At 36.0% G+C, this 21,542-nt stretch overlaps 1 protein-coding gene across 5 annotated transcripts in view; it reads left to right on the plus strand.

The window, feature by feature from the left end:
- FOXJ3 (forkhead box J3) overlaps positions 1–21,542 on the plus strand; it is a 145,364-nt gene that overhangs the window by 61,012 nt on the left and 62,810 nt on the right. The window lies entirely within an intron of this gene.

Genomic DNA, 21,542 nt, shown 5'->3' on the forward strand with positions numbered 1-21,542 from the left:
TGAGAACAAAGTTGAGATAGAATCAGGAATTAAGGGAATTAATGTAAGTACAGTAGTCCTCCCCCTTATCTGCAGGGGATACATTCCAGGACCCCCAGTGGACACCTGAAACTGTGGATGGTACCAAACCCTATGTATGTCTTTTTCCTATACATATGTACCTATGATAAAATTTAATTTATGAGTTAAGCATAGTAAGAGATACTACTAATAACTAATGATAAAATAGAACAATTTTAATAACATACTGTAGGGAAAATTATGTGGCTGTCATCCCCCCCACAACTACCTTATTATACTCTATTCCCCCTCTTGTGATGATATGAGATGATAAAGTGCTTTCGTGATGAGATGAAGTGAGGTGAATGATGGAGGATTGTGATGGAGCATTAGGCTACTCTTGACCTTCTGACGCTATGTTGGAGGATCATCATCTGGACCACAGTTGTGACAAACTGCAGAATGTGAAACTGGGGATAAGAGGGGGGACTGCCGTACTCATATGAGATCCAAGAGTGAAGAAAAGGATTGGTACCAGGGAGTACATATGAAGGCAAAGGTGGATTAAGAACGTGAGATGGTTCAGTAGACAGAGCAAGGTTAGAAAGCCCAGAGTAAGCACAGGCATTTGACGAAGAGATTTGAAAGATTGGAGTTAAACAAGAGATGAGGATCATATTCAGAGAGAGAGAATATTGCAGAAACAGAAAGAAGTGCTGTCATAGAGTTTTTTTGTTTTTTTGTTTTTTAAGATTTTATTTATTTCCATCTCTAAACTACTTTAAAAAATAGTATTTTGTCAACTAATTAATTAAAAAAATTATATATGGTAAAACTCACTGTTTGGTGTCTAATTTTAGTTGTTTTGACAAATGCAAACAATTTAACCAATGCTGTGATCAAGATATGGAACATTATTGTCCGTTGGTCGTCAGCCTCTTCTTCCACCCCCAGGCCACTACTGATCTGTTTTCTTTCCCTATAATTTTGCCTTTTCCAGAAGTTCAGATAAGTGGGACTCGTGCAATAGGTGGCCTTTTGGGTCTGGCTTCTTTCACTTAGCATAATGCATTTGAGATCCTTCCATGTTGTTATATTAGCAGTTCATTGCTTTGTTTTATATATTCTGTTGTATGGATTTACCCCATTTAATCACCATTTGAAGAATATGTGGGTTGTTGCCAGTCATAATTTCATTTGACCATCAAATTCTTTTCTTTAGGCTTAGACTCAGTAATTAATACTGAGAAATACTGAAGTTCAAGACAATGTTGAATTAACCTAACCTAATATATAATAGTCATACTCAACTGCTTTGTGGATTATGTTAAATACAGGTGAGCATTGTCTCTTGGAAATCAACCGTGATACAGTAAAACCTTATTTTTCTCCAACTTAAAACAAAATTTCCAAAAGGACTAAGCTAAGGCATTGATGATTTAAAAACAAGATATGACCAACTGTTAATCACTTAATAGAATGTACTGTTTTTAAGTATCCTTAACATTTAAGGAATGGTTTACTACAGTAAAAATGCTAATTATGTATTATTTTTAATCCAGTGATTAAGAGTAGATTCCTTAATAGTCTTTCCTGAGTAATACTTAGCTTAATTTGATATTCAATATATTTAAATATAAGTAATAAAAGCCTGCATTTGTTCAGGAAGAATGTTCCAAGGACCTGAGTTGGCATTGGGATAGTTTTTGTCCAAACATTCATTCAGCTAACTAGCCAGCCAAGCTGCCTGCCTTTGAGTATATTTGACTGTTTACTATCTATTTTTGTGGTCTGAGTAACTATTTAACTTTCCTAATTATGCTTAGGCAATAGGTATAAACCAAGACCGAAACTTGGGAAGTATGTTCACTCTATATGCTCTATCATGGAGCTATGGGCAGTTACCAGGCAGTTTACCAGCATCCTGAGATGTTGGAGGGTAAAAAAAAAAAAACCTTTGAAACTAGATTGACAAATCTAAACTGGAGAGAAATAAAACATTTGAGACATGGTATGAAGCCAAAGAAGTCAGGGACAGAAGGGATTCAGTATTGTTTCTGAGGCTCCTGATGATGTGCATTGAGAGTTAAGGATGAGCAGAGAATGGTCCATGATGATTCACTTTACCAATGAACATGTATATTGGCAATAGGGTTAGTTCAAAAACATAAAATTCACAGATTTAGCCATTTGGAGTGGTTGGTTAGTAATTTATGATAGGGACTGCTTTCCCCAGGAATATGAAATAGTAACTTGTTGTGTTTATGTTTAATCAGATAATGGCTTTTTTTTTTTTTTTTTTAAAGATTTTATTTATCCATTTGAGATAGCATGAGCGGGGGCGGGGGAGTAGAGGGGGAGGGAGAAGCAGGCTCCCCACTGAGCAGGGAGCCCCATGTGGGGCTTGATCCAGGACCCCAGGATCACTGCCTGAGCCACAGGCAGATTCTCAACCAACTGAGCCACCCAGGCACCCCATTGGCTTTTTTTTTTTTTTTTAAGATTTTTTTTAAGTAGTCTGTATACCCAGCGTGGGGCTCGAACTCACAGCCCCGAGATTAAAAATCTCATGCTCCCCAACTGAGCCAGCAAGGTGCCCCAGATAATGGCATTTTTATTAGGCTGTTTTTTTAATCCGAAGGCTGTTAAAGTTCAAATTAGTGTGTGATAGAGCAGGGTACTTATTTGACATAAAATTTCAGTCAGAAATTAATTAGGATAATTGTACTTTATTTTGAGTGATAAATGTTTTGTAATGAAAATAAAGGTATTTAAGTCCATTGCTGGTCTTTGGCACATTTTTATTTCTGATGCATTTTCTATATTTCGATTACCTTAATTTTCCTTAAGTTGATGAATTATCAGTATTATTGTTTGATCACTTCAATTTAAGAATGCTACCTAGTTTTCAATTGGGTGTCACCCCTTTTTTTTCTACTCTAGAATTAATCTTTGTTTTAGGATGGATACATGTACATTTTAAGTTTATTATTTTTTAGTAATCTCTACACCCAACATGGGGCTTGAACTCATGACCCCGAGATCAAAAGAGTTGCATGCTTTTCCAACAGAGCCAGCAAGGGGCCCCATGTTTTAGAATATCTTGAAGTTGGCAGTTGATTTCTTTTTGGAAGATGTGTTCAAAGCTGTACAAGTCTAACTTGTGATGTTTGGGACTGTGCACCCTAGAACGGTGCAGTCTTCTCCCTTGGGAGGACATTAACGTGCTGTACCAGAATTGTTGATATGAATTAATAATGTCTACATTTGTATACTGCTTTACAGATTAGGGAGTTGTTTTACAGGTATTATCTCAATCTTTACAACAAGCTCCAGTTTTAGATTGTGATCTTTAAGTCTATAGTAGAGTTTTCCATAGTAGATTAGTTTGCGTAAAACTCACATAATGGAACTTCACATAAATGGAATCATTCAGTATACAGTTGACCCTTGAAAACAAGGTTTCAACTGCACAGGTCCATTTATACATGGAATTTTTTGATAAATGTAGTACTTTAAGTGTATTTTCTCTTTCTTAAAAAATTTTTTTTAACATTTTTTCCCCCTCTGGCTTACTCTATTGTAATACAGTGTATAATGCATATAACACAAAGTATGTGTTAATGGACTGTTTATGTTATCAGTAAGGCTTCTGGTCAACAGTAGACTATTAGTAGTTAAGGTCTGGGGGAATCAAAGGTTACATGTAGATTTTTGACCGGGGCAGGGGGGTGTCAGGGCCCCCAAGCATGTTCTTGGGTCAACTGTACTCTCTTTATATCTGACTTCTTTCAGCATGATGCATCGATGCTATTGCATATGTCAGTTGTTTCTTATTATTGCTAAGTAGTATTCCATTTATTCATTGATCTGTTGATGGACATTTGGGTTGTTTTAATTTGGGGACTATTAGGAGCAGGCTACTAAGAAATTCTCGTACAAGTTTTCTATGGACATATGCCTTCATTTTTCTAGAATAACACAGTATTCGCTCTGTCAAAGGGTAAGTGGAAGATTAACTTTATAAGAAACTGCCAAATCTTTTTGCAAAGTAGTTGTGTATTTTAAATTTCCGATAGCAATGCATGAGAATTTGAGTTGCTCCACATCTTGGCCAACAGATGGTATCACCTATCTTTGATTAAGTCATTTTAGTGGGTATGGAGTGGTATCTCATTATGTTTTTATCTAGAATTTTCCATGTTGAGCATCTTTCCATGTACTTATTGGTCATTTGTATATCCTATCTTCTGGAGGTTCTTGTAAAGTCTTTTGCCCTTTTTTTCTTTTTAAAATTTGGTTGTCAAAATTATTACTGAGTTGTAAAATTTTTTTTTTTTTTAAAGGAACCCAACAGGCTTTTCTTTCTTTCCTTTTTTTTTTTTTTTTTTTTTGATTGAGAGTGCATGAGTGGAGTTGGGAGAGAGGGAGAGAATCTTAAGCAGGCTCCACACTCAGCGTGAACCTGATGCAGGACTCAATCTCAGTGATGCTGAGATCATGACCTGAGCCAAAAGCAAAAGTTGGATGCTTAATTGACTGAGCCACCCAGATGCCCTGTAGGTTTTTTTTTTTTTTTTTTAAAGATTTTATTTATTTATTTGAGAGAGAGAGAATGAGAGACAGAGAGCATGAGAGGGAGGAGGGTCAGAGGGAGAAGCAGACTCCCTGCTGAGCAGGGAGCCCGATGCGGGACTCGATCCTGGGACTCCAGGATCATGACCTGAGCCGAAGGCAGTTGCTTAACCAACTGAGCCACCCAGGCACCCGCCCTGTAGGTTTTTAAAAAATATATTCTGGATATGTTTTTTCTTAGATTTATAGTATATAAATACTTTTTCAGACTGTGGTTTGCCTTTTTTTTTTTAATAATATATTTTTTTCACATTTTTATATCTTCTTTATTGCTGAATGTAATAATTTCTATTAATAGGTACTCAATAAATTTTTTTTTAGTTTCAGAGGTAGAGTTTAGTGATTCATCAGTTGCATATAACACCCAGTGCTCCTTATATCATGTGCCCTCTTTAATGCCCCTCTCCCAGTTATCCCTTCACCCCCACCTACCTCCCCTCCAGCAGCCCACTGTTTGTTTTCTAGAGTTCAGCATCTCTTATGGTTTGCCTCTCTGTTTTTATCTTATTTTTCCTTCCCTTCCCCTATGTTCATCTGTTTTGTTTCTTAAATTCCACATATGAGTGAAATCATATGGTATGTGTCTTTCTCTGATTGACTTACTTTGCTTAGCATAATACCCTCTAGTTCTGTCTACGTTGTTGTAAATGGCAAGATTTCATTCTTTTTGATGGCTGAGTAATATTCCACTGTGTGTGTGTGCGTGTGTGTGTGTGTGTGTGTGTACACGTGTACACACACATCTTCTTTATCCATTCATCTGTTGATGGGCATCTGGGCTCTTTCCATATTTGGCTGTTGTAGACATTGCTGCTTAAACACTGGGGTGCACGTGCCCCTTCAAAGATATTTACTGACTTATTTTTTTAAAGATTTTATTTATTTATTTGACAGAGACACAGCGAGAGAGGGAACACAAGCAGGGGGAGTGGGAGAGGGAGAAGCAAGCTTCCCGCGGAGCAGGGAGCCCGATGCCAGGCTTGATCCCAGGACCCTAGGATCCTGACCTGAACTGAAGGCAGACGCTTAACGACTGAGCCACCCAGGCGCCCCTAATGATTAGTAACTTTTGTTTCCCGTCCAGGAAATCAGCCAAGGTCATAAAGATTTTCTCCTCTGTTTTCTTCTGTAGATCTTACAGTTTTATATATTTTTATTTTTATTTTTTTTTTATTTTTTTTATTTTTTTAAGATTTTATTTATTTGACAGAGAGAGAGAGACACAGCGAGAGAGGGAACACAAGCAGGGGGAGTGGGAGAGGGAGAAGCAGCTTCCTGCCGAGCAGGGAGCCCAATGTGGGACTCGATCCCAGGACCCTGGGATAAGACCTGAGCCGAAGGCAGACGCTTAACGACTGAGCCACTCAGGCGCCCTATATTTTTATTTTTTATTTAAATATTATTTTTAAAGTAATCTCTGTGCCCATCATGGGACTTGAACTCAGGACCCCAAGATCAAGAGTTGCACAGTCTACTGACTGAGCCAGCAAGGTGCAACAGATTTTATAGTTTCAGATTTCACATTTAGGTCTGTGTGACCTAAATGTAAAATGTAAAGTAATTTCAAATTAATATTTTTGCACACACAGCCTTCCTTTTGCATTGTTCTTTTATCTTTATGAAATGTTGTTCTTAAAATATTCTTTGTTTTGAAGCTTACTTTTTCTTCTTCTAGTATAGCCACTACAGCTTTAAGTAGCTTCATGATATAGATCTTCTAGTATTTTGCTTTTAGTCTTATACATGCTTTTATATTTAAAGTATGTCTCTTATAAACAGCATATAGCCATTGGCTCTTGCTTTTTAAATTCAATCTAACAATCTCTGCCTTCTAATTGGGGTGCTTAGTCCATATTTAATATGATTATGGTTACAACTTGTTTTTCTTTTGTTCCTTTGTTCATTTCTGCAACCTTTGGGGTTAATCAAATAGTTTAAAGTACTTTTATTTCCTCTGTTGACTTCTTAGCTGTGATCCTTTTATTTTTAAGTAGTCATGCTAGAGCTTAATATGTAATATTAACTTACCAAAGTTTATTTAGAGGTAATGTACCACCTTTCACTTCATATTTCACACTTCTACCACTTACTGCTTACCTTTTCCCACCGATTTCACAAATGTAATAATCTTACAACAGTATAATTCTTTTTATCTACCCTTCCGTTTCTTTGTGCTGTCGTCATATATATACTTCTGTTTATATCACAAATCTCACCGTAGGATTGTTTTGCTTTAGATAGTTGTGTTTTAAGGAAATTATGTTGAAGAATATGTTTTCCTAATGATTTACCTTTTCCAATGTTCTTTTCTATAAATCTAAGTTTCAAACTGATAACTTTCCCCTTTAGCCCCTAAAGAATGTTTCCTTTGGCATTTCTTGTAGTGCAGGTCTGTAGAAAACAAATTTTCTTGGCTCTTATTTATCTGAAAAGGTTTTTATTTCATCTTTTGAATACTTTTTCTGGATATGGAATCTTGAGTTTGCAGGGTTTTCCCCCACCTTTCAGAACTTTGAAAATGTTCTTTTGTCCTTGGCCTCCATTATTTCTGGTGAAAAGTCAGGTGTCCTTTATGTTTATTCCCCTGTACTTAGAGTAGAACGGTCTTATCTATGGATTTGCTTTCAACAGTTTCAGTTACCCGTGGTCAACTGTGGTCTCAAAGCAGATGATCTTCTTCTGACATACTGTCAGAAGGTCAGTAGCCTCACGCTGTGTCACAATGCTTACATCATTCATCTCACTGCATTTCATCACATAGGCATTTTATGATCTCACGAGCATTTTATCTCTCACATCATCACAGGAAGAAGGGTGAGTACAATAAGATATTTTGAGAGAGAGAGAGAGACCACATTCACATAACTTTTTTTATAGTATGTTATTGTTCTATTTTATGAGTTTGTTGTTTATCTCTTATTATGCCTAATATTTAAATTAAGCTTTATCATAGGTATGTGTATATAGGAAAAAACATACTATGTATAGGGTTTGGTACTATCCACAGTTTCAGGCATCCACTGTGTGGTCTTAGAATGTATGTCCTGTGGATAAGGAGGACTGTTATAATGTGCCCCCTTGCTCCCTCTTTCCCTCTTTTGTGGTTTCCAAGATTTTTCTCTTTATTTTTAGATTGAAGGAGTTTGTGCCTCAGTGTAGTTTTCTTTGTATTCATTCTGCTTGGGATTTGCTAGTCTTCTAGGATCTACAAGGAGAGGTTTTCATCCAAATTTGGGATATTTTGGTCAATAGTTCTTTTAAAAAAATTAGGGTTCCATTTTCTCTCTTCCTAGCGTCCATTTAAAATACAGACTGACATTGTTTCACAGGTCATTGAGGTTTTAATTTTACTTTTTTTTTTTCTTTTTATTCCTCATATTAGGTAATTTTTACTGATCTGTCTCCAAGATTTCTCTTTCACTCTATCCTATCTGTTGTTAAGCATGTTTGGTGAACTTTTTATTCCAGTTATTGGATTTTTTATTTGTAGAATTTCCATTGGTCTTTTTTTGGTGTGTTAAGAGATAATTGGTGAAATGAGTTCAACCAAGTGCTCTGATGCTGGAACATTAGGGACGTTTTTGTTGGTCCCAGCCAGTTCCTGGACATGAGATATGCCCAGGAGCCTCTGCTTCACTGTGGGTTTTTTTTTTTTTTTTATAATAAGAAGGTATATAGTACTGTCCTGATCTGTATAGGGTTTAGGAAGCCCAGGAACCTAATAATTCTCTCTCTCTTTTTGTTTAATATTTTATTTATTTGAAAGAGAATATGAGCACGAGAGAAAGAGAGCATGAGCGGGGGTGGGGAGGGGCAGAGGGAGAGGGAGAAGTAGGCTCCCCGCTGAGCAGGGACCCCCCCCCCACACACAGTGTGGGACTCGAACCCACGACCCCAGGATCATGACCTGAGCTGCAGGCAAATGCTTAACTGACTGAGCCACCCAGGCGCCCCGAACCCAATTCATTCTTTCATCTGATTCCTTATATCATCATTAATGTTTTGAGATCCTGGGTTTTTATATTTACAACAGTTATTAGAAGAAATGAGATTTTTAAGAAAGAAATTTATTCATTTTAATTAAGACAAGTTGGATTACTATGTCATCTCTAACTCGTCTCCTTCCTCTAATCTGTTTCCCTTTGCTCTATCTTCTACAGTGCTGCCTTTAGGTATGATACACAAAACCACAAACCTGTCTCTCTTGACACATTTTCATTTCTAGTCCCTAACTTCATGCCCTAAACTATATATTCAAGCTATACTGCATTATTTTTCTTGCATTTATGATGCAGTTTTATATCTTCTTATTTTTGAAGATCTTCATTGTATTTACAATAGTTTTATATCTTACTCATCCTTTGGTGGCCAGCTCAAATGTCAGTATTACTCTGAAAGTCGGTTAACAGTCCTTTTTCTCCCTCCTTCACCTTTTCTTTTTCCCTGTTTTTACCTCTCTTCTTTTTATTACCATAGCTCTTTGAGCGTACCACTATTACAGTTCTTGAGTGATGTAGCCATCTGTGTTTTGATCTGTTCTAATCTCTTGTGAGTTTTTGTTGACCAAGATTGGGTCTTTGAGGGGCACCTGGCTGGCTCAGTTGGAGGAGCATGTGACTCTTGATTTTGGGGTCATGAGTTCGAGTCCCACATTGGGTGTGAAGATTGCATAAGTAAATAAAACTTAAAAAAAAAAAAAGGGCGTCTGGGTGGCTCAGATGGTTAAGCAGAGTCTGCCTTTGGCTCAGGTCATGATCCCAGGGTCCTGGGATCGAGTTCCGCATCGGGCTCCCTGCTAGGCGGGGAGCCTGCTTCTCCCTCTGCCTCTGCCTCTCTCTCTCTCTCTCTCTGATTCTCATAAATAAATAAATAAAATAAAACATTAAAAAAAAAAAGATTGGGTCTTTGACATCTTCATACCCCTATAGCACCTAGCATAGTATCTGTACATAGTAGATACCTAAATGTTTATCATAAGAATGATGTCTTTTCCTAGTTAAGTAGCTGTTTTTTTTTTTTTAAAGATTTACCTATTTTGAGGGTGCCTGGGTGGCTCAGTTGGTTGAGCGACTGCCTTCGGCTCAGGTCATGATCCTGGAGTCCCTGGATCGAGTCCCGCATCGGGCTCCCTGCTCGGCGGGGAGTCTGCTTCTCCCTCTGACCCTCCCCCTTCTCATGTGCTCTCTCTCTCATTCTCTCTGTCTCAAATAAATAAATAAAATCTTTAAAAAAAAAAAAAAAAGATTTACCTATTTTGAGAGAGAGATTGAGAGTGCCTGCGAGGAGCAGGAGGAGGGGTAGAAGGAAAGAATCTCAAGCAGGTTCCCTGCTGAGCGTGGAGCCTGGAAGCAGGACTCAGTCTCCCCACCCTGAGATAATATGTTTTTTATCTGTTCATCAGTTGATGGGCATTTGGGTTGTTTCTATTTTGGCTATTATGAAAACTCTGTTGTGATCATTTTTGTACAAGTTTTTGTATGAACATAATATTTTCATTTTTGTAGGAGTGGAATTGCTGAGTCATATGTTTAATCTTTTGAGGAACTGCCTACTTTTCCATAGGAGTACACTGTTTTACATTCTTACAGTTATGAGGCTTCCAGTTTTTCTTCACACCCTTGCCAGCCCCTTTTATTGTGTCTTTTTGATTATAGCCATCCCAGTGGGTGTGCAGTAGTGTCTCATTCTGTTATGAGTTTGATTTACATTGCTCTAATGGGAAATAATGATGATCATTTTTTCATGTATTGGCTATTTGTATATCTCTTTTGGAGAAATGTCTATTCAGATCCTTTGGCCATTTTTTAATCAAGTTGTCTTTTTAATAGCTTTATATGTTCTTTGTATATTTTAGATACAAGTTCTGTATCATGTTTTGTGGATTTCCTTCCCTTCTGCAGGCTGTTTTCTCACTTTCTTGATTGTATCTATTTATAAAACACAGGTTTTAGATTTTGATAGATTTATCAATTTTTCTTTAGTTGCTTGTGCTTTTGGTGTCATATCTAAGAAGTCATTGACTAATTCAAGGTCATGAAGATTTACACTTTTTAAAAGAGTTTTATAGTTTTAGCCTTTACATGTAGGTCTCTGATCCACTTTGGATTATTTTTTATGTATGGTGTTAAGAGGCCCAATTTCATATTTTCGCATGTGAATATCCAATTTTGCCAGGACCATTTGTTGAAAAGACTATTCAGTGTTTTAGCTCAGTCTGTGAAAAACTATTTGACCATAAAATAGACTTATTGGGGCACCTGGGTGGCTCAGTTGTTAAGCGTCTGCCTTCGGCTCAGGTCATGATCCCAGGGTCCTGGGATCGAGCCCAGCATCGGGCTCCCTGCTCCGTGGGAAGCCTGCTTCTCCCTCTCCCACTCCTCCTGCTTGTGTTCCCTCTTTCGCTTTCTCTCTTTCTGTCAAATAAATTAATAAAATCTTTAAAATATATATATATACTTATTTTATTTCTAGACTCTTAATTCAAATTACCGTAATTTCATAGTAAATTTTAAAATTAGGAAATGTCAATCTTCCAGCTTTGTTCTTCTTTTTCAAGATTGTTTTGACTATTCTAGGTCAAATACATATTTATTTTAGGATCAGCTTGTCAGTTTCTACAAATAAACTGACTGCAATTTTGATAGGGATTGCATTGAATTAGAGATCACTTTGGGTCATATTGCCATCTTAACAATATTAAGTCTTCCAGTCCGTGAGCACAGGATGTCTTTACATCCTTTATTCCTTTTAACTTAAGGAGTAAAATGCTGGGTATGTATAAAAGCAAGTAGAGCTGCAGTATCTGAAGTCCCATGTAGCTCTGGATGTTCTGAATTTTTCATTATTTTAATAATTTAAGTCTGTCTTCAAATAAGACATTTATTGGAGTTAAGTTTGGCAGTCATTTGTTATTTATATAAAATATATATATATTAAATATATATTATAACTTCATACTAGTTATAAAGTTTGGCTCTGGAGATATAAGGATGAGTACAAGATCACTACCATTAAAATTTCTGGTCTAGGGAGGAAATCACTTATAAAGAGAATTTCATAAAATATATTAGGTTCAGAGATAAAGATTTTTTGAAAGTTGTTGACCCCAGTCTTCACTGTGTAAAAGATTTCACTACATAAAAAAGTGATTATAAATTGTGTATTAGCACTTTTTTCAGTGTTGCCTAGTTGTGATAGCTTATGGAGAAGTTAAAAAAATAAGTACTTTAAAGGCTCTTAAGACTTTGAGTTCTGGATGGGTTAGTATCAATAATATATTTTTAATGAATTTTCAGCATTTATGAATTAATTACAAGAAAACTTAGAATCAGCATGCCACATAAATATTGAAGGAAATAAATAGCATTCCAGTGAAGCAAAAGAAAAATTAAAAAAAAAAAAATTCTCTTCAGCTATCTGGACTCATCTCTTACCAAGTCTTTTTTTTTTTTTTAACCTAGTCAAATGAACAGATTCTTTAATTTCGTATTCATTCTCATAGATCTGTGACTTTAGCACCAGAATTCTCTGTGTGGTTTATGCCATGGCTTCATTTGGGAGTTCTTTGGAAGCCTGGAAACTCCCTCTCAGAATATTTTTAAATGCTTAAGCTAGAATATACAGGATTAAAAAGATAAGCAGTTATATTAAAATAGTTATAAAATATAACAAATTTATGATACAATAATCTGCATGCTTCCTTAGTAACATTAAGTAACAAAATTGAATGTGGTAGCATATTATTATTTTTGAATGTGTAGCATGTTAAATAACAAAAGTAGAAATGAGTAATGAATAGTAATGACTGACATTTTGAGACAGAACTATTAATGTGACAGGAATCAATCTGATTTTTAGATATTCCTAATATTGTCGTTTGTTCCTTACATTCATAATGGAAGGAAATGCTCAATTTCATGAAGTCCCTGAATCCTGCATAGACTCTCTAGGAATTCATGAATGCCAGGTTAAAAATGCTAATTGAGCTATTTCCTTTGCCTAAAATTTTTTCCCCCTTTTCCTTCTACCACATCTGAACTTGATTATCCTGAGTTTCAGCTCAGTTGTCTCACTTAGCACTTGCTGATTATTTACTTGCCTTTTATGTGCTATAGTCATTATTCTAGGTATTTGGAATACATAAGGAAACAAAACAGACAAAAATTCATGCCCATAAGGAACTTAGAGCCTTATGGGAGAATAACAATAAACAAATACATAAATCATATAGAATTATATAGAATGTTAGATAATTAAAAATGCTGTAGAAAAATATGGAGTAGTATAAAGTGGATCCAGTGTGGATTGCCATTTTCCAAAGAGTAATAAGGTAAGCCCATTGGGAAAGTGACTTTTGAGCAAGGACATGAAAGTGGTGAGAGTTAACTATACAGGTATCTTTTCTGTCCCCTTCACCTCAGTTGAGGACTGAGACTTCCTTTTTATTTGTATTCCTAGTGTTAGCATTGTGAGTAACATGATCAACCCTTCATTAACTGTCATTAAGAGAAAGGTGGTTTACCTTTCTGGTATCTGCCCATAGTTTGAGAAATTTAGCCAGTTTGTGTGATTTCAACATGTGTCATTTTCCTAGTGGTGGGTTAGATAAATATTCAGGTTATGTCCAGGTAATAGCTTGCTCTTATATTTACTTTCTGATATTAAGCTTCACTAAATATATTTTGGCTGTTATTATTAATCTTTTGTCTTTTCTTGTGCAAAGTAGGAATAAAACAAATGTTAAGTGAAAAGATAAGGGGCACCTGGGTGGCTCAGTCTGTTAAGCATTGACTCTTGATTTCAGCTCAGGTCCTGATGAGATCGAGCCCCGTGTCAGGCTCCACGCTCAGTGGGAATCTACTTTTCCCTCTCCCTCCCCCTGTTTGTGTGCTCATGCTCTCTCTCTAAAATAAATAAAGTAAAAAAAAAAAAAATTTTTTTTGGAGTTTAACTTTTGTAGGCACAACTCTCTTTGGCAATCAAATAAAAGTTGTAATAGAAAAGCCCTTAAAGGGCGCCTGGGTGGCTCAGTTGGTTAAGCGACTTCCTTTGGCTCAGGTCATGATCCTGGAGTCCCGGGATCGAGTCCCGCATTGGGCTCCCTGCACAGTGGGGAGTCTGATTCTCCCTCTGACCCTTCCCCCTCTCATGCTCTCTCTCTCTCTCTCTATCCCAAATAAATAAATAAAAAATCTTTAAAAAAAAAAAAGAAAAGCCCTTAAAATTCAAGATTTGCCAAATATTATTGTGCTTCTCTCTTAAATAGAAATTGTAGGAGCTGAAGAGTATTAGAAAATTAATACAAAACAATATGTGATCAAATACTGGAGGAGGAGATACTTCATATATATTTTATTTAATCCTTGGTATATCATCAGGGTCCATTGGATCCAGTTCCGTTTTCGAGTATCTATTTTGAGCAGTCTAATTTGTAAAGACGATTATTTTATTACTTTTATTCTTTCTTCGAAATCTTCTAAAGAACAAATAAGAAAGTTATATATTTTTAAAAAAGAATAAAACTTATTCTATCTTGCAATTACCATGTGATTCTTTATAAATTCTAACATGCATTATGGGATTTTATTGATCTTGTTTTTCTTAAATCTTGCAATGATTATGTCACCTTATTTCATCATTGCCCATCAGTTTTTCTCCATCATGCCCAAATATTAAAATCACAAGACTACAAAAGAATGATGGAATGATCTAGAAGGATGATGTAGTAATGAAATCATCATGGTTATACTTCAGTTTTCTTATTACTATGTTGCCTGCTTTCAAGAATGTATAATAAAAGTCTATAGAAGCCATATAAAATTTTTTTTTCTTGGGGCGCCTGGGTGGCTCAGTCGTTAAGCGTCTGCCTTCGGCTCAGGTCATGATCCCAGGGTCCTGGGATCAAGCCCCGCATCGGGTTCCCTGCTCGGCGGAAAGCCTGCTTCTCCGTCTCCCACTCCCCCTGCTGTGTTCCCTCTCTCGCTCTCTCTCTGTCAAATACATAAACAAAATCTTTAAAAAAAAAAAATTTTTTTTTCTTTTAACTTCCACTGAATAAAGTTGAGAGTTTAGGGTTTTTTCCTGTCCATAAGGACAAAGATGAAAATTGACAAAGGAAAATGGTTTACTTTTATCTGTAGAATCCCAGAGAATGAATACAAAGACAGCAACACTTTAGACTCAAATTGTCATGTTGATAATCATCATCTCATGATATCTTAGATTAATCTTCCCAAATTCAAGAAATACTGAGTTACTGATATATTTTTAAGGACAAAAAGATAATGTAATATTCTCATCCCTTTAGTCATTCAAGAAGAAGGTCTTCATCATATAGTATTTTGTGACTAGAATCAAAATCATCCTGTTTTTTCTGGAAAGTCTTCTGATAGTATTTTTCATCTTTTATATTTCTGCACCAAAATTCACTTGATATCATAAGAGGACAAATCCTGAAACCTGATGTGTATACAAAAGTGCTTGCGAGGAAATAGATGATACAGAAATGAAAAAGTTAATCAGAGTCCTCATTCTGTTTGGGGTTTATAAACCAAATATGAGAATGTGTTTTACAGTTTTGGAGCAGAGATGGGCATCCTTCACCAAAATTCTGAGCCATCAAAAATTTCAAAAGTACTGGGGCGCCTGGGTGGCTCAGTCGTTAAGCGTCTGCCTTCAGCTCAAGTCATGATCCCAGGGTCCTGGGATTGAGCCCCACATCGGGCTCCCTGCTCGGCAGGAAGCCTGCTTCTCCCTCTCCTACTCCCCCTGCTTGTGTTCCCTCTCTCGCGGTCTCTCTCTGTGTCAAATAAATAAATAAAAAAATTAAAAAAAAAAAATTTTAAAAGTACTGGATTTTGAAAACATAAGTGCAAGAAGAACCAGAAGTAATAATATGCTAAATCTACTAAATATATATTTGAAATCTGGAGTCAGCCTTTTGATAGTAAAATATAAGTTAAAGAACCAGAAGTAATAAAAAGTAGAACATTTTAGAGATTGGAAATTTGGAATCGGTATTTCTAAGATAGATGTTTGTTTTAGTTCTATGCATGACAGTTGAGCAGTTAGTTGTATTCAGGAGATGTTGACCATTTTGGTGTATATATTTTCAAAACCAGGAAAACTTGAATATAATAAAAATAGTATGTATTGTATATGTTTTAACTTAAATTCCTATTAAAATAGCTCATAAATTTGTGTCCACTGTCCTTTTTATTATTTATCCTGTAAGTTATTTGTAAAATGACTTAACATCTCTGTCCCATGGACACTTCTTGTTTATAGTTAAATAGTAGTAACTAGATTTCCTAGTATATACTTAGTGCTAATTGTCACGATAACTCTATGATGTAGATATGAGGAAAGTAGATTAAAGGTTTGCTAACTTTTTCAAGATTGTTGAACCAGATCTGGGGTTTGAATCCAGGTATGTTGATTGATTGATGTTCTCTTTAGGATACCACATGTCCTTCTAAATATTGTTGTACTTATGTTGGAATTCAGCATGGTTCATTACTCAGGGAAAAATTCATGGAGAACTTGCCTAAAAGGGTAGGAAATGAGAGACTGGTGTCAGTATGGCTCAGGAAAGAGAGTTATCTCAGCTCTTGAATCAGGTGAACAAGTGGCCCAGAGAATGGATTTAATAGACACAAATTTCAAAACAGCCACTATATAAGTATATTGAAAGAATCAAAATAATGTATATTCAAATAATGAATGAATGAATGAACAGACAGGGAATTTCAGTACAGAGATGGGAACAATGAAAAGAACCAAATGAAAATGTAGAGCTGAAAAGAACTATAACTAAATGGATAATTCACTGAGTGGCCTTAACAGCATATGCTATAGATAACAGAAGAAAAGACCTATGCCTCAGGAGTATCTAAAAATTATAAATGTGTGTGCCCCCCAAAAATAGAGCTGCTTGGGGCGCCTGGCTGCGTCAGTCAGTAGAGCATGGGACTCTTGATCTCGACGTTGTGAGTTCAAGCCGTGCACTGGGTGATTACTTAAAGATAAAATCTTAAAAAAAAAAAAAAAATCCAAACCAAACCCCCAAAAAACTAGAACTTCCAAAAAAAAAAAAAAAAAATCAAACAAAAACTGTCCGAACTAAAAAAAGAAATAGATCAACAATTATAGGAAGAGATTTGAACACATTTCTTTCAGCAAATAATAGAACAGTTAGACAAATAAGTATTTAAGGATCTGAATACTACATTCATCAAAAGCAGAATATACATTCTTTTCAAAGGCACAGTAAATATTCACCAGGATAGACCACATGCTGGGCCAGAAAACAAGTTTTAGTAGATTACTAGAGGGTAAGATTTTATAGAGTATGTTTTCTGACTAGTAGAATTAAATTAGAAATCAGTAACAAAAATGTATTTTAAAAAACCCAAATGTCTAGAAATGAAATGATACATTTCTAAAGTACCTCTGGGTTCAAAGACAAAATCATAGGGATATTAGAAAGTATTTTGAACTGAGTGGCAATGAGAGCAGAATATATAAAAATCTGTGACATGCAGCGGATGTAGTGTTTAGGAAGAAGCTTACAGCTTTAAATTAGAAAAATCAGAAGGGTGTGAAATCAGTTACGTAAGCATTTACCTTAAGAAGTTAGGAAAATAAGAGCAAATTCAATCCAAAGTAAGTGGAAGGAAACAATAAAGGTAAGATTAGAAATCAATAAAATAGAAAATGAACAAACAAAAGCAATGAAACCAGAAGCTTTAATATTTAAGGAAAAAGCAATGCCAATCTTCCAGAAAGTTAAAAAAAAAAAAAAATAGTGGATGAAGGAGCAGTTTACAGCTCATTTCATGAATTCAGCATCACTGTGATACCAAAGTCAGGCAAAGAAATAATAAGAAAACTTATCCAGTATCCTTTGTGAACATAGACCCAAAGATCTTTAACAAAATATTAGCAAATTAAATTCATTGATATATGAAAAGGAGAATATGTTGTGATCAAGTGGGATTTGTCCCAGGAATGCAGTGCAGGTTAAAATTAGAAAACCAATTGATACATATAACTCACTAAGTAGTAGAATAAAACAGAAAAATGATATCTTAAGTGTAGAAAAAAAAATTGAAACTCATTTAGCAAGCTAGGAATAAAAAGGAATTTCCTTAATTTGATTAACAAGGCATCTATCAAAAACAATTTACATCATATTTAATGATGAGAAACTGAATGCTTCTGAGATTGAGAACAAACAAGGATTTTTGCATTCACTGTTAGGCAACATTCTAGTAGAGGTCCAAGCCAGTGGAGTAAGGCAAGAAGAAGAAAAGACATCCAGGTTGAAAAATACTAAGTGAAACTGTCTTTGTTTGCAAACAACATTATTGCATATGTAGAAAATCCTAAAGAAGCTGTGGAAAAGCTCCTAGAACTAATAAAAGCTCCTAGAATTTAGCAAAGTCACAAGATACAATGTCAGTATAATTTTTTTAAACTACCAAGGAACCAGTGCAGGTTAACAAAAGCAATTCCATTTGCAGTAGCATGCAAAACAATGAAATACTTTAGGGATACATTTTAACAAAGTAAATGCAGACCTCTTCACTGAAAACTAAAACATTACTAAGAGGAATAAAGACTTAAGTAAATGGAGAGCTATAGCATGTTTATTGGTTTGTGGAATAGAGAACTCATTGTCAGATGTCAGTCTTCTCCAAATCAATTTATAGGGTTAATGCAATCCCAATAAAAATCCTAGCAAACTTTTTTTTAAGAAACTGACAAGCAGGTTCTCATGTTATGTGGAAATGCAAAGGACCTAGAATTGGCAAAACAATTTTGAAGAAAACCGAAGCTGTAGGACTTGTAGTGCCTGATTTCAAGGCTTTTTATACAGCTAGAATAATCAAGACACAGTGGTATTGGTATAAGGATAGACATGTAGATCAATGGAACAGAATAGAGTTCAGAAATAGACCCATGTATATATTCAGCTGATTTTTGATAGAGGTGCCAATGTAATTCAGTGGGAAAAGGATATAGTCTTTCCAAGGAGTGGTGCTGTATATGTGGGTGGTGGAAAATTTATATTGATCCTTACCTTATACAGACAGTTAACCCTAAGTGAGTCAGAGACCTTAACAAAAAGGTTAAGACTATTTTACAAAACATCTAGAAGAAAACGTGGGTGAAAAAAGGGGCGCCTGGGTGGCTTAGTCGGTTGGACATCTGCTTTTGGCTCAGGTAATGATCCCAGAGTCCTGGGATGGAGCCCCACAGAGCCCCACATTGGGCTCCCTGCTCAGTGGGGAGCCTGCTTCTGCCCCTCCCCCCTTCTTAATGTGCCCTCACACTCACTCTGTCTCTCTGTCTTAAATAAATAAAATCTTAAAAATTTAAATACGTACTCCAATGAAGTTGATTTTAAAAATAAAACCACACAACAAAAAACTGTCGTTTCCTACTTGTTGCACATGAGCCTAGAGTAGTAGGTCTTACTCTGGGAAGAAATTGGATGGAATGTATGTTTGTTGATAGGCTGTATTTGGGCAGTTCAGTTTCTGTGAGAAATATTATTTAATAAGGAAGAGCAAAAGTAACTGCTTTTTAAAGGTAGCTGAAAGGGACCCTTTGTGGTAAGATACAGAACATAAAATTTACCATTTTAACCATTTTTTAAGTGTATAGTACAGTGGCATTAAAGACATTAACATTGTTGTACAACCACCACCGCCATCAATCTCCAAAACTTTTTCATCTTCCCAAACTGAAACTGTATACCCATTAAGTAGTAATTCCTTATCTTCTCATACCCCAGCCCATGGCAGCCACCATTCTACTTTCTGTGTCTATGGTTTTGACTACTCTAGGTACCTTATGTAAGTAGAATTACATAATATTTGTCTTTTCGAGATTGACTTATTTCATTTAGCATGATGTCTTCATGGTTCACTCATGTTATAGCATACATATGTCAGAATTTCTTTCCTTATATTTTTATTTATTTTTTAAAAAGATTATTTTAGAGAGAGAGTGAGCAAGCACGTGTATGCACGTGAGCTGGAGGAGGGGCAGACACAACCGACTGAGAGACACCCAGGCACCCCAGAATTTACTTCCTGAATAATATTCCATTGAATATATGTCCCACATTTTATTTATCCATCTGTTGATGGACATTTGGATTGCTTTACGTTTTAGCTATTGTGAATAATATTACTATGAACATAAGTATACAAATATCCATTCAAGTCCTTGCTTTTGATTCTTTTGGGTATATATGTAGAAGTGGAACTGATGGATCATATGGCAAATTCTGTGTTAATTTTTGGATGAACTGCCACTTATTTTCCATCGTGGCTGCACCGTTTTACATTCCAGTAGTGATGTACAGGGGCTCCAGTTTGTCCACGTCCTTGCCAACACTTTCTGGTAATAGACCTCCTAATGGGTGTGAAATGGTATCTTGTGGTTTTGATTTGTGAAGGGAAATTTTGAGGTTATTTAATTCAAACCTGTGATTTCACAGATGAAATTCAGACAGTAGGTTAGCAAGTGCTACTTAAGGTGGAAGATTTTACAATTTCTTTTGTGAATCATTTCAGCTGTTTGTATTTGCATTTGGGCATTTAGGGTTTTGTGAGTACATCCTGAATAGTTAGGCTTATGAACAATAATTTTCTTTGTTGTTGATGTATTTGTGACAAGCCACAGCCAATCATATTTTGTGTGGAAGAATAGATACTTTTTTATAGTTTTATTAAAATGTTTAATAATAAGTCAGTCTGATGTATGGACAGTGAGCAGTTTCCCCAAATTAATATACAAATATACACCCATGAAAACAACACTAAACACTGGAATTTGTCATTTCTGTGGACAGTGGATTTTAAACTATTGTCTGATGAGTGTTGGTTTTTTCTTCCTGCTTTATTTTCAACTTGTGCAACAAGTGAGTATAAAACTTTTTTCCTCCTTTGTTTATTTTGAAACTTGCTAGCTGAACCCACTCCTAAAACCACTGTTTTTATTTTTAGTGCTTAATTTCTGTACCATGTACATTTTACATGGTTCTTGGCAAGTTTACATCCGGTCTGGTGGACTAATTAGCTGAAACTACAGTGACTACTTTGAAAAGATACCATGGGAGAATCCTCCAGTAATGGCTGGGTGATGAAATGAGTGCTAAGTTCAGGTACTTGCATAGACCAGGATCTGGGAAGGCCTGGTATCATACCCTGTACTCTTTAACATTGTTGGCACAGTTTGTTCAAATGCTTTTCTTCCCATTTTAACAAGTGTTTATTGAGTACTTGCTATGTGTCTGACATTGTGCCTGGCACAGTGGGTATAGAAATGAGTTTCTGCTGTTAAGGAACTCAGCCCAGAAAGGATACAGACCTACAAATAAGTTTATAAATGTTAAGTGCAGTCAACAGTCTAAATGTATAAAATGTATGGAGATCTTAACGGAGGGATAGAATGATGAATTCTTAAGGACAGTGGGAGGATCAGAGGTAGGATGCCTTTAGATAAGATCTGAGCTAAATTTTGAAGGTGGAATGTGAGGTTGTTAGTGGTAGGGTGGATATTATAGGCAGTGAGATCAGCATGTAGGGCAGGCAAAGCTGTGTGAGAAAGGACGTGGTATGCTTAAAGAACTCTAAGCAGATAATTCATGTTGGACACAAGTTTGAGGATTGATAGATGAGTGCTGTATTTCCCCTCATTGTCAAATACTGCCTGAAAAGGAGCCTGGGAAGCTGAGATGCGTATCTCCCTCCCTTCTTTTCTTTTCTTACTCTCTCCTTCATTCCTTGCCGAGAGAAAGAGAGAGAGAGAGAGAGAGAGAGAGAGAGAATGTGTGTGTGTGTGTGTGTGTCTGTGTAAACAAATTGAGGGAGAAGGGAAGCAAGACCTTGATT

Source organism: Halichoerus grypus, chromosome 5 (assembly GCF_964656455.1).
Source record: "Halichoerus grypus chromosome 5, mHalGry1.hap1.1, whole genome shotgun sequence".
NCBI lineage: Eukaryota > Metazoa > Chordata > Mammalia > Carnivora > Phocidae > Halichoerus > Halichoerus grypus.